The following is a 13,827-nucleotide window of genomic DNA, read 5'->3' on the forward strand; positions in this document are numbered from 1 at the left end:
ACAGTCATGGGTTATGGTCACCGATACAGGATCTTTTCCGTCCTCAGGCTGCTCATTAGTGCCATGATTTTTGTGATGAAACATTGTTAACAGGTAAATGCACAGCCAGGGTTGGGCAGGCCAGACCAGTGCTCACCTCCTCCTTGACCTTAGGCATCTCTGTTGATTTAATGATTAAACATGTTGTGGTCATTGGATGGTCTATCTGTAGATCAAGTCTGCCTACAGAGAGGTCAATCACAAGATGCCCATGGGTTTTTAATGCCCAGGACCTGTGTGAATTAAGAAATAGCAATTGCAATGGCTGAGAAAATTTGTATGTGAATGTCTTTATGAAGTGAAGATATTTCCAAAGCAGTGGTACTCATAAAGACCCATAAAGCCTTTCCTCAATCCTGTTTATTTTCTTGAATGCCCATGTTTTGCATTTTGCATCATCCCTACCAAGGTGGTACCTGCTGTATTTCCTGCAGGACATAATTACATCTTTGCTGCAAAGATGGGTTGAAACAGCAGTTGGACTGCAAAGACAACTAGTCCTTGAGATGCTACAAGCTATTGAGGTCACTGGGAAAGGAAGCTATGGAACACATGGTCTTGATCTTGTGAAAACACCCAGTAAGAGACACCCTGTCACATGTAGAACCCCACTAGGAAAATGAGTCAGGGGATATCTGTTGGCTCGCACAAATGTAAGGATCTGAAGTTACAAGAGCACCTGTATCAGTATAAAAGCTGCAGGAAAATGTCTTTCAGGATCAGATTTTAGATGTATATTGTGACCTATTTAATTTTTAATTATTTTTCTCCCTATGGAGGTATTAGGTTTTTAGAGAATTTACAAAGTAGGCAGCCTTTGCAAGTATAATGTCATTCAACGAGATTTGCCAGGTTACAAGGAATATTGAAAATTCGTACAAACACAAACCAAGAAGATTCTTTGTATAAGTTGACTTGTGATTGCTCTCTATTTACGTATAGGTAACATGTCTTTTCCTCCTTCTGGCTAGATGCTTCCTCTTCTTCTGTAATCCTGTGGCCTACAACTTTCCAAACTTGTGGATGGCAGACTTTTCATTTGGCTCTGAAATCTTGCACAGGCAGGAAAACACAGGCCTAATGGGTGCTCCTAATCTTCTGAAGGATGTGGAGGGAAAAGAATATTTACTAGAGGTCAGTTCCACTTCATTCATCATTTAATCTCATAAGGAAGAGTGTCTTTTCTGGCCAAACTACAAGAACAGGCACAGCAGATGGGACTCAGTTCTCTGCTCAGCCCCAAAGAGGATCTTTTGTTAGTCATCTATAGATGCTTTGATTTTCCCTGGGTTTCAAGCACAGATGGGCATCTAGTGGTATTTTGTAGGTCCTTGTACTTTCTTGAGTGGAACAGTGGATTAGGTGCTTTTGGTGAGATCCACAAAGTTCTGGGCAGGGGTTTTGTTTCTGAAAAAAATGGGTTTGGGTTTATGGCTTGGCCGCAGGGAAGAGGATGAGGCATAAATATTGGATGCTCAAGTTCAGTGGGGTATGTAAATCTAGAGAGAGATCTCCTCATCACGTGTAGGTATCTGAAGAGCATATGAAGTCTGCCCCAGCTTTTTCCCATGGGGTGAACCATTTCAGAGAGCTCATTCATGTCAAAAATAGCCATGCGGAAAAAGGAGGGGCTGAGAGAGGCAACTGCTTAAGCTGACACTGTTGCTGAAAGAAGTGAAAATGGAAGGACAGACCCAGGAGTTTGGTGATCTTCACTGTTAGGTATGAGTTTTGGGGAGACACAGAGCACAACTAGTATTTCTTAGGAATCATCTGTTCTGTAGTTAACAGAATCCAGCTGTTGCTAGTAATAGCAGATCGTTAATTCATGCAACGTACTCACACATGTAGTTAACAGACACCCTCATTCATATTTACATGGTTGCAGCAGCGTTTTGGAGACCAAGCCCAGCTGCGTACTCAGAAGTGTAGGGTCAAACTGACACACGTGGCTGCTTGGTAGGTATCTGGAAAATCCCTCCGAGAAGACTCTGTTTTATCAGGGCTGTGTATATTCCTGCACGTAGCAGCCATCACACGCCTGGATGAGGTCTGAACCGTGCAACCCCTCGTTGCTGCTAGTGGGTGCTAGTGCAATTTCAGCAGAGTCCTGCTCACTGAGTTTATCAGTTCTTCTGGACTACACAGCACTGCCAGTGTCTAGAGAAAATAAATCCCTGGGAGACCCTCAGGCATCGCCTTCTCAGCACATACCTTCCCACTCTTCTTCTTGCTCTCTGGAGATGGCATCACCTGACCAGTCAGTGTTCTGTGAATTTTCATTAAGACTGGATGTTTTAAAGAGCAAGCAAGAGAGAAACATCAACAAAATTACCTTGAATCACCCAGCCAGGACCAGTCCATGAGGGAGGACTGGAAAGGTCCTTTCCTTCTGCCTGCTGGGCTTAGATATCACATTTTTTGACTAATAAGTAGAAATGGTATTGCCTTTAAAATAATGAGTTCTAAAAAAAAATAAAATCAATTTCATGAGTTTTTAGCCAGCAGCTAGAATTCTAACCACTTTAATCTTAAGTTTCACGGGTGAACTTAAATGAACTTGAAATCTGCCCACAGCTCTGGCACTAATGTGTCACTGATGGGGAGCAGTAGCTGACAAAAGAGATAACCTGAATGCAGTCAGGACCATGTTTCCTCAGCTAAAAATATGATTGACACTTTTTATTATTAGTTGAAAAACTCAACAGCTTAAAAATGTGTGATAGGTAAACAGAAGTTTTTTACTGCCTTCCCAAGCTGAAAAAGCAGCTTGCTAGGCAATTTTTGGCAGAAAACGACATAAACTCACTATTACACTTGCAAGCCAAGTGAGAAACAGTAAAAGTGTACTGTTGTAAGAAAACCACATGTAGACTAAGCTTCACTTGGTGTCTGATGAAAAATGGCATTTTATGTGTCAACAGATCTTTATTTTGCTAGATTTTTATGCCTGTCACCCTCAATTTCTTTTTTTTCCCCAAAACATCTTGCTGACATTTTTTGAGACTTTTTTTCAAGCTTGTGAAATCCCATCAGCATCTCTCACACTCTCATAGTCTACAGGGCTTGGCTGACAGTATTGCTATAATGTTGTCTTTTACATTCTTCTACCAGCCTTTATGTCTGGAAAATGCTGATGTCAAAATTTATGGTATTGTCCCTTGATGACCTCAGATGACAAATTTGAAATAAGATTTTTAGTAGGTCTTCTCAATTTTTCTTATTCATTATGACTATCATACGAGAGTAAGAAAAAGGAGCCAAGAAAACATGCCTGGATTCAGTGTGGGAAGGCAGATTTGCTTGTGTTAGAGGTATTGTGCAAATGTGAACCATTTTGCAGTATAGTCTTTAAGTTATGGGATTTTAAGTCAGAGAGGGGGAATCCCACGGGTAATCTTTGCTGAGTAGGGAGAAGCCTCTCTCGTATGTAAGAAGGACTGCTTGCTGCTAAATTCAGAGGCAATGATGGGTATGGGGGTGTGCGCTGGGTTCCCATCCCCAACAAAGGGAATTTGGATTAAGGGAAGCACTCTTGAGATGAGAAGTTGTTGGGCCAGAGTCCTCCACAGAGCCACTCTGCCGTGGCTACCTGGGGTTGTGCCGTGGGACGGGGCAGAGACTGGGCCTGGGGCATTTGCTTTGGCTGTGTACAAAAAATTACGTCCCTCGATTTAGCTGTCTGTGATTAATGCTCAGTGCTTAGACCATTGTAAATGACTGAAGTGTTAGAAATGAATATTTCAAATACAGGGTGTCTTCTATTGCAAAGCTCCTTTATCGGTTTTGGAAGAAACCTTTTAGCTGACGAATGCTTTAGGCTGGTTATGCAAATGGTGCATGTTAAATAGCAGGATTAGTAAGAGGCCAGAGTCCCAGCTGGGGAGAGACAGAGGCAAACCAATGAGATTTGGCAGCTCTAAGTATCTCCAAGTGGGTCAGATCATAGTACCTGTAGCATGATATTAGGCATATTGCTTGTTGGACGAGGTTTGTGGGGAGGTCTGTTAGATTCCTGGATGGGAAAAAATGGGAAAGTGAAGGTTCGTAAGTCTGAAACCATTTTGGAGCTGTTTACTAGACAGTGAGGCGTTCATGTGTGGTGTCCTCTGAAGGTTTTGAAGGCATTGGGTTAACAGCATATCATAGATGAAGAGTGTCAGTCCTCTCAGCCCACCAAGTTTTGGTGAGTATTTTCCTAGGGGTTATACTTTGAATGGACCCAGTTCTGGGGAGCATCATTCTCCGCTGCCATCTCTTCCTCTTTTGATGCTGCTGGTTTCTATGAAATTAATTTCCAGTCCTATCTTACAGATGTTGTTTGACTGTTAATCTCCCCTTAACCTGAATGCTATTTTCTGTGTCATAATTCATTCAGCTTGACTTACAGTGTCCCTGGGTCATCACCATGGATGGTTGGTTTCTATCAGTCCCTCTTTTTCATCACTTAAATCTGATTTTCCTACAACTTGAAACATATCCAAACATTTTTTGCCTAAGCTATTTTCTCTTCCTTCATTTCAAGTACTGCAGCACAGCGTTTTCTGGTATAAACACAGATTCTTTGAAAATACACAATTAAAATGACTCTTTCATGGGCATTAATTAGTAGAAAAAACCCTTCAATAGGTGTTTGAGAAGGAGAAAGGTTTGGGGATGCTTGCTCAGATATACTTACTTCCAAATACAAATTACCATTTGGACGGTCAAAGTCTCTAGTCCCTGCTCTGCAACACATTTGTCATTTATCTCCTATTTTCACTGTTGGATGGGAATTGATCTGTCTAAATGTATGATATGGTCTCTTACTAGTGTCTCACAAATCTCTTCCTCTGACAAGTGAGTGCCCATATCACATAATAAACTTCATATTACACTGTGGAAACTTCTCAAGGGTCTAGGCAAAACTGGTCACACTGTCTGGAACAAACATTTTTTTTTTTCCCATTAGTTGCTGGGTTTATCTAAGCCAATCTTAGCTGGACCAAAAGACAGATATTTTAAAAGTTGTTTTTATACTTAAAAAAAAAAAAAAAAAAAGGATCCTCCAGCTAATATGGGTTTGCTGTGGTCTGTCAGTCTGAAATGAAGTATTCTGAGTTCTGAATGTCAAAACATGTGACATTTTTGAACTGACATTTTGGGGACATTATTTATTCATGAAAAGTTCAAGTACATTCAACTTTCCGTCTCTTTTTTTTGGCATGCAGCCAAACCCCTGAAATTTCAAACTGGGCAGAAAGTCTTTATTTTTGTTGTTGTTATTGTTGTGATTGTTATTATTATCATCATCACCACCACCACCAGCATCCTCCTCCTCCTCCTATTTAATTCTGGCTCTGTAATTTAGTTCTGACACATGTCCCAGGACCAGCAGGTTCAGTAGCCAGAAAAGACACAATGCTGTAAGTGACTGGGAAGGTGTGGATGTAGGATAACTCTCATTGGAGCCTCGATGCTGCCATTGAGTCAGCTTTTCATGGCCACACCAACCCCTTAACTTTTTGTGTTGCTTTTTCCCTTTTGCTCTCACCCCCACTGATCAGGACATCTTTAGGGCAGCAAGTTGTTTAATACAACAGTGACCCACAGTGACCTGCAAACCTATGGAAATAGCATGAAGTGCTAAGAAGTAGGTGTTAGTGAAGAAGGTAGGTCTCGACACAGTTGGAAAGAGCAGAGGTGCTTGGCACATTGTCTCGGCCAAATTCCAGCATGGCTGTAATTTAATGCATTAATGTAGTGCCTGTAAAGCTTTACTCATGTGGAATGGAGGCTGAATTATTTTAAAAGAACTTGCAGCCTGCCAGCTCGAGAGTGCTAGGATAGCACAAAACCAGGCAAGATGTGATGGCCCTTTTTCTCTTCTCCTTTCCTCCAGTTTCCACAACATTGCCTGGTGTCTGGATTCACGGGCCACGTCTGGATTCACGGGCCATTCAGCATGCACGGAACTCGATGCTGTGCAGCGATCCCCTATCACCCCTCCATTCCTGGTGGCAAACGGTGCTGTCGCCGTGGTGGGGTCACTGCTTCTGGGGACACCACACATCGCTTGCAAGTGCTGTGAACTCTGCGTCCAGCAGCATCCGAGAGCAAGTCAAGCCAGAGACCAGCAGACCCGTTGCGTAGAGAAGCCCACAAGCCAGGCACGAGCATCGCAGCTGCTGTTCAGAGGGAGCCTGGGTGCGGTAGATTCGTAAGGGAGGCTTTGTAGCCTCTCTTACTCCTACCTGGAGGGGATTTCTGGTTGCCATGCCTGCCCATCTCGGGTAATTAACCAGCTCAACCCTGGGGTGTAAGCAAAAGACAGAGGAATATTTCTTCCTCTTTGAAAGAGGCTGGAGAAGAAGAGTGGCCAACGCACCTTAATTTATTTTTTGTCCTTCAGTTCTCAATGCTTTGCTTTGCTTTATTTTTCTTGAAGCAAAAGGAAATACTGCCCTGAGAGACTAACGCTCCCCGTGAGCAGTTCTAGCTCTTGATACGGCTTTGGACAATATCCTCAGGGTCTGCGACTGCTGGCTTCACAGCCCCCTTCCTCCCTCTTTGCGCATGGCCAAGCCCTTCCTCTGCCACCAGATTCTTCTATTTGCCTCACCTCCATGTCCTCTCTTTATACCTTTTCTATCCCTGCTCAAAGGCATTTAGTATGGCCTTTGCAATGAAATGTCACTCTCCTGTCATTTTTTTTGTTCCCTGCCTGCACTTCTTGCACCTCCGGCTAAAGATTAGCAATAAAGGTGCTGTGGTTTAAATGATTTCTTGTGTAAACTGTCCTAGCACAACAGAGATCCTGCAGATAGTGGGATAGCGCGTGGTAGCATTATTACTTCCTCTCACCGTGGGCACATATCCTACGGAGATGAATTCCCTAATCATACACCAACTGGGCAGCAGGCGTCACTGAGGGCAAATATAAATCTTTGGCTGTGTTTCTATGGGAAACTTGGGAAGACTTAGCTCTAGCTGCTCTCAAGAGAATTAATTCCTAAACAACCTGTACCTCCAGCACTCCAATGACTCTGCTCCAGCCAAGGTGCCAAACTCTCCGTGAGATAGCACTGCCTGTGTGTGTATGCTCCCCTTTCCTCCCCAAAGCTTTCAAGCCAGGCTGTGCCATCCAGTGGGACACTAGCTGCTTCGCCTTGCACCTCAAGACAGCTATATAGAAAATCTATAGTATGCGTTCCTTGCCCTGGGCTGGGTTGTGATGGGTACATATTGTCTGGGTACCTACATGAGGGACCCTGAAGAGCTGCCCTGTAAAAGTTTACCCTGCGAGAGTGTGGGCATCCAAACGTTGGAGAGTTTCTGGGCTCTGTGCTGGAGTTTTGTAGGTGGGAATGTGGTGCCTACAGTCCAGGGAGGGACGTATGGCACTGCTGCCCTCAGTGTTTGCACCTGAACGTGTGCTGCAGTGGCTCCTCTGATGCTGAGACACTCGGGCTGCTCAGGTCAGCGATCTGTGTCCCTGGATGTTCTGTATGTGCGTGTGTGCGCGCGCGTGTGTGTGCGCGCACGTGGGGAAGAAGAAGCCTGCAGCTATTCTGCAGAGCCGGTGGAGATGGCTTGAAGTGATGGGTTGGGAAACCAGCATGGCTGGGCCCTTCGGAAAGCATTTGTGAGCAGCGAGGCTGTGCCTTGGCGAGTTGCTCTCAGGCACACGCTGTGGTGCCTCCATTCCTGCTTGAGGGAAGGCAGTTGCTATATTTAGGGCAGAGATTTGTGGTCACTGGGGATTTGTCTCCATGAGCAAAGGCTCCACTAACAACTGGCTTCTTCCACAGGACTATGAATTACCACTTGCCTGGTCCCTAGTGTTTTACTTTGGGTTCTTTAATGCATTGAAATTGGTATTTGCCCTATCTTAACGTTATGCTCAGAAGCTCTTTAGCCCCCATCTGTAACTCTGCTGGTTAACGGAGTGAAGCAGGCACTGAATAATGCGAGACCTTCCCCCTCCCATAGCATTATGTACCTGCTATAGTTGGTGAGATTACCACCCCCCCCGCACCCCAAATCCACCCAGCTGAATCAGGCACTAGCCACTTATCTCACCTCCATACACTGCACCCATTCCCCAAATCCTGTCCCACCGTGGACGAAGCTCAGGCAAACACCTAAGCTCAGTTAGTTGGAAATGCGCCTTCTGCCGATTGCCTTGGAGTTGGGGATCTGCAGGGCTTTTCCCTGTTTAGGAGACACAGCCTCAGAACAGTATGTTCCTTCTCATTTGGTATCTCTAAAATAGGACGATGTGGCGTCTATTGAAAAAAGAGGCTCTGGATACGCTGCCTGTGAGATTATATTGTAAGCTGATAAGCATACTTACCTACAGCAAATGCCAGCCCTATTAAGAAGCATTATATACAGATGAGGGATTAAAAGCTTAGAAAATATTTGTCTAATATTTTACTGAGGGTGTATTGCCATTACTCAGCAACTAACTCCCAGCAAAGCACATCCAGGCAGGAAGAATACGGCCAATAAATACACCACCAGAGGAGGAAAAAGGGTGTTTGGGTGACTCCTGCATCCTGCAAAGCCTGTCCAAACCCCCTGTGTGCACAGGCAATGACGGGAGGGTAAGACAAGAAATTGCCCTCAGACCCTTTAGATTCGTTCTGTGAGTCATCAGCTTGACAGCGTTCGAAACACTTTCTGTTAAAAAATAAAGAAAGGGGTGTTTGACATAGGTTTGACACTCTAGTACTTAAACATGCTGATTGTGACAATTTAGCCCCGTGCTTTGAGTTTAAAGATGATGAACAGCCCCTTGACCAGCTCTTATGCAGATGGGAGAGTGGCAACACCTTTTCTTGGGAAAAAGGGAGCAGGTGGCAGTTAAGACCTTAAAGAAAATGTTTCCTTGGAGCCCGGCATGATTTTTGTTCAGACTAGCCTGCTGGGACAGGTAGCTTAGGAAGAGGTAAGACAGGGTTTGGTGGTGATACTGGCGAGTGTCTGCTGCAGACTGGGACTTCATGTGAGCTGTTGTTAGAGGTGGGTTTAACTCCAGGTTCCCAGCACCTTTGTACTTCTCTTAAATGTTTAAAGCCCATCCCAGAGTTTTGCAGCTTAAAGACATCTGCAAATTGCAATTTATAGCTGATGCCCTATTGCATTTCTAGACTCTACTGCAAGGCAAAGTCGTTGACAGTGTCAGGCAGTCGCTGTGTGGAAGGAAAGCCATGAGGGGCTTAGGTGAAAGCTCTTTATCCACACATACCAGAGCAAGCCTTCAAGTTCAGGCTAGTTGTTTAGCCTGAGACATTAATTAATCAGTTGGTGTAGTGTAGGGGCCAGCTGTGTATTGCTTTTCTACTGATGTTGTAACAGCCCTGTTACTATTACACTAATAATATACTAGACCTAATTCACTTTCCCTGGTTGCCACCACCTGCTTCTGCTTAGATCAAGGGCTAATGAGCAGTTGACAGTAGTTAATGAGCTTCTGCAGCAAGCATTTCAATTTCTTCACTGACTAAAATTACTTCTCTCTTCTGGGTACCATGCTTTGCCTCCCTAGGACATTTGGCACCATTATTAGCTCCCCAGTGCGTCAGGGAGGAGGCATCTCCATCAGCAAGAGACTGCAGCGGTGGGTGCTATCCGGAACAGCCCTCCTCCACTGAGCAGGGGAGCTGTGCTTTTGTCCACAGCTTTCCAAACTGGTCTATAGACAAGTTCAGCTCTGGTTGTTTTACTGGTGACATGTCCAGCCAACCAACCCAAGCAGCCCCTTCTTCTGCGGCTGTGGTGTCACCTTCCTTACAGCAACGGGCTTTGTAATGGTGCCGGTGGTGAGTCCCGCTCTGGTAGGGCTATTATGGTAACTATTCCTGCGTTGTCCAAGATTTTTGATAATAAAGATTGTTGTATGAATTGCTGATGGGGAAGAGGATCTGATATGTGCCCACGGATTTAGGAGCTCAGTCACCGTTTTCCTGCTCTCCCATAGGTGACATAGGGACCCAGGTGTCATTGCCTTGCTGTGTGCCAGCTGTGAAGTGCTACGATTATAGTGAAATGAGTAATTTGCTGATGCCAGATAGGCACCTAAATTCTTCTGAAAATCAGCGTGAAATGACTTTCCCAAGATGGATTAGGCACTTGGTGGTATCTGTACATAGACGTACTGTCCACCTACCTTGCAACTCTGGTCCCAAATAATTTTTCAAACTGGGATGGAGTGTCTTTCAAGCCACAGGGGTGTGATTGCACAGCCGAGTCCAGATATTTGGCTGGCTGTGTGAAGGGACCATTGGGCAGTGGGACAAATGAGAGAAGGTGACCATTCAGGACATACTCCATGCCTGGCCAAGGCAACAAGCTGGCAAGGTTTGCCACTACTGCCTGAATCAGTAGTCATAGCATGTCTATGTTCCTGCAGTTTTAAGTATTTCTTGCTTCCCAGGCATTTCATAAAGATTGTTTTCCAAGTTTCTCTTGTTTTTGCAGAATATAGCCTGGGGAATTAGCTCAGGTTTGCCTAGCGATAGGATGAAGAAGAAAGTACTTTAATAAGAGATGCTGCTCTGTAATGAAGAGCCCACCTACAGACTGCTTTGTACAGCGTTGCTCAGGAAAGCAACTTCACTTTGTTGCTAAGATTGTTGGAGCGGTAACTGAGTGCTGGGAAAAATCTCTCAGTAAACAGGCTGGCTTCTCAAAAATAACTTTTTTTTCCTTAAGTTGTGCTCATCTGCATATCAATGTGAAATGTTGTTTGGATTCTCTATCTCTTCTGAATTTACTGGAGAAGTCGAAGGCATCACAATGAATGTTTAGATGATTAACCATCCTTGTGATTATGCACGTAAAACTCTGTGGACAGAGTTTCGCTCCCTATAGTGTCAGTTGTGGCTCCCAGAGCCATATGGAGGCTCCGTGGTCCTCTGCAGGCTGAATCTAGCACCGTCTGTGGGTCGAAAGCAGTGTCCCTGTCACATTTCTGCCTCTGCTGGAGATTGACAGTGTTCACGTGGCCTCCCTGGAGCCCACAAGCCATCTGCAAAGACGTTCCTGGGATGGCCAAAACCCAAGGTTCTTGGGCTGTTGGGACCTCATGGCACAACGGAGTTTATGCACCACTAAGCTGCTCATAAGCATGTAATTATTACAGTCCTTATCCCAATGGCTGTGCTGTGATGTCAGAAACATGGAACAATGCTTTAATTAAAAAAATATTTCACCAAGATGCTAATGATACCCAATACACAGCAGAAGTGTGGTAAGGAGAAAGTGGCAATACTTCATCAGAGTGAATCTTCTTGGTGGCATCTTCCATGTCAATGGGAAGTCAAAAAGAAAAAAAAAGTGCAAGAAAGAAAAAAGTTGCTGTATCCTCAGTCATTTTTGAAACCACCATCCCACTTCCAGACTCATGTCTGTCTCGTGTGATAGATGTGATAGTGTCTCAAGACATATTAAGAGCATATTCATTCTCTTTTACTATTCTGCTTTAAGGAAAAAAGACAAATTATGCCTTGTGAAGAAGCCATTTGCTATAAAGTGTAAAAATGCTTTAATATTAATATTTTATAATAAAATTCATGACATATTTATAAACACTCTATCAAGCATTTACAACTGAACCACAGCTGAGAGCTTGGACCGGAATAAATAAGCAAGGACACAGCTAGTATGAAATATACATCTTAGTTTTTATAATTGTGTGTGCTTTATTCTTTACACAAATGGAATGGATGCGCAGAGTATTTACACATAACAGGAGTGTAAGCTGGACAGGGTATTTTGTAAACTCCAGTTCAGATTCTGAGTACCCCACACTACAGCTGGACTGAGAAACATCCTGCTAAAGAGACGCGCGCCGGCCAGCGTGCCGGATGGAGCAGCCTGCTGAGTACAGGCTGCTGCACTCGGAAATTCGGGCTGGCCAATTCAAATTTAGGAACACAAATCCAGAAATTAAAAGGTTGCTATCCCACTAAGAGCCAACAGTGTTGCCTTTTTTTTTTTTTTTTTTTTTTTTGCCTTTTTTTCCCCCCAAGATCTTGCCTAGGATGCTGGCTACCACCCATCCCCAGAAGTGCTGTTTTACACCAGGGCAAGTTGCCTGCGCTATAGGTCAGGGCCAGACGGCGTAAGCTGCTAACACGGTGTGAGGGATGACGGGTTGTGTCTCACGCTCCTCACCTTAAAGACAGAGTCTCAAAAGGGCCAATGGGGTAGTGGTTCCTATTGCTCTTGGTGAGATGTCAGTGGGGCTGAAGCCTTCTGAAAACCCTTCCACAGCATTTGGCCCACGGGGTGTCTTTTTGTTCAGCAATTTCACAGCACCTACCTCGAAAGGATCTTGGTCCATGACTTGGCCCACTGGGTGCTACAGTAATATGAGCAGTAAATAATGATGGGAAGTGCTGAGCTGCTGTTTAATCATGTGGCCTTGGTGTTTTACAGTAATGCTAAAAACTAGGTGTAACGGGGAGGACGGATGTGTAACTTCAGGTGGTGTAAATGGGATGGACTCCACTGAAATCAATGGAGTGACTGTGACGTACACCAGCTGAGGATCTAGGCTAGCTATATGCTGGACAGATTTTAGATGTTATTTGCTGTTAGCTTTGATGCCGATTTGTGCCCTAGAATGGGAACCTTTTTTTTAACATAATGACGACGTCATTCTTACTTCTGAACTAATTGACAAGATGCCTGATTTTTAATGGAATTGGAAAATACATTTATTACACCAAGGCATGGGCCTGAGCACATGGATGCAGTTGCACACTGAACCGCATGCATAACATAGCAGACAAAATGTTCAAGAGAAAAAATGTTGAGATTAAAAGCTGTGAAGGATAAAAGACCACTTTCTGTGAACACGGCAGATATTATGGCTTTAAATCTGCAGCTTAAAAAGAAGATTGTGACTTTTTTCATTAACACCGTTTTTCCTACAAATAGCCTCATGTGTTGTCACTCACTGAATCCTCTGGTCAGGGATACAATTTGAAAAACAAAAAATAAAATATAAGAAAACCAAACCGAAAAGATAATTTGACTGAGTGCTGATGAGCAAGTAACACTGAAGGTGTAACACCAACAAATTCTCCATAGAAAACTAATATAAATAGGTAAGTGGACGTTGTATAACTAGGACACTCTTGCTGGCTCGTAGTGGTTATTAGCTCAGGTTCCACACTGCTCTCCAGGATGAGGATTTGAAATTTCAGTGCAACGGAGAGATTTCTTATCCTTGACTTTCACAGGGTGGTTCCTAGGACCCTATCCACACCGGAGCATCAAACCATGCTAGCTACAAACACAATTACATCACGGAATATTTATCTAGAAACAGCCTTTGCTACCAAAGAAATTACAAAGCGCTAGCATGGACAGGGTACCTCTGTAGGAAGGGGGAATTAAGCAAGAAAGAGGCTCTTTCACTGGTCGATGGTCAGACTAAGACCAGTAAAGAGTGCCGTTTCACTGAGCCCTGTTAGCAAGCTCTCAATGAGTCAGTGCATGGAAGATGTTTTGTGGCAAGGAGAAATAAATAGGTTGTAATATTGCACATCTGCACAAAGCTAGCAAGATGTTGTGATCATTCATGGGTGGACAAAAAGCTGTGATAATTTTGGTTCTGCTTAGACCCTACGGTGCTACACACTGTGCCAGAACATGAGAAATAGCACCAGGGGTGTGATCTGGCACTTTTCCTAAAGGGTCCAGCATTTGCATTTGTCTCATGTTTAGATGCTTGCAAGTCTTCTACACGGATAGAAAAGGAATCTGATTACGCTAAGGTGTGTTAGCACCAAT

This window comes from Accipiter gentilis, chromosome 19 (assembly GCF_929443795.1).
Source record: "Accipiter gentilis chromosome 19, bAccGen1.1, whole genome shotgun sequence".
Taxonomy (NCBI): domain Eukaryota; kingdom Metazoa; phylum Chordata; class Aves; order Accipitriformes; family Accipitridae; genus Astur; species Astur gentilis.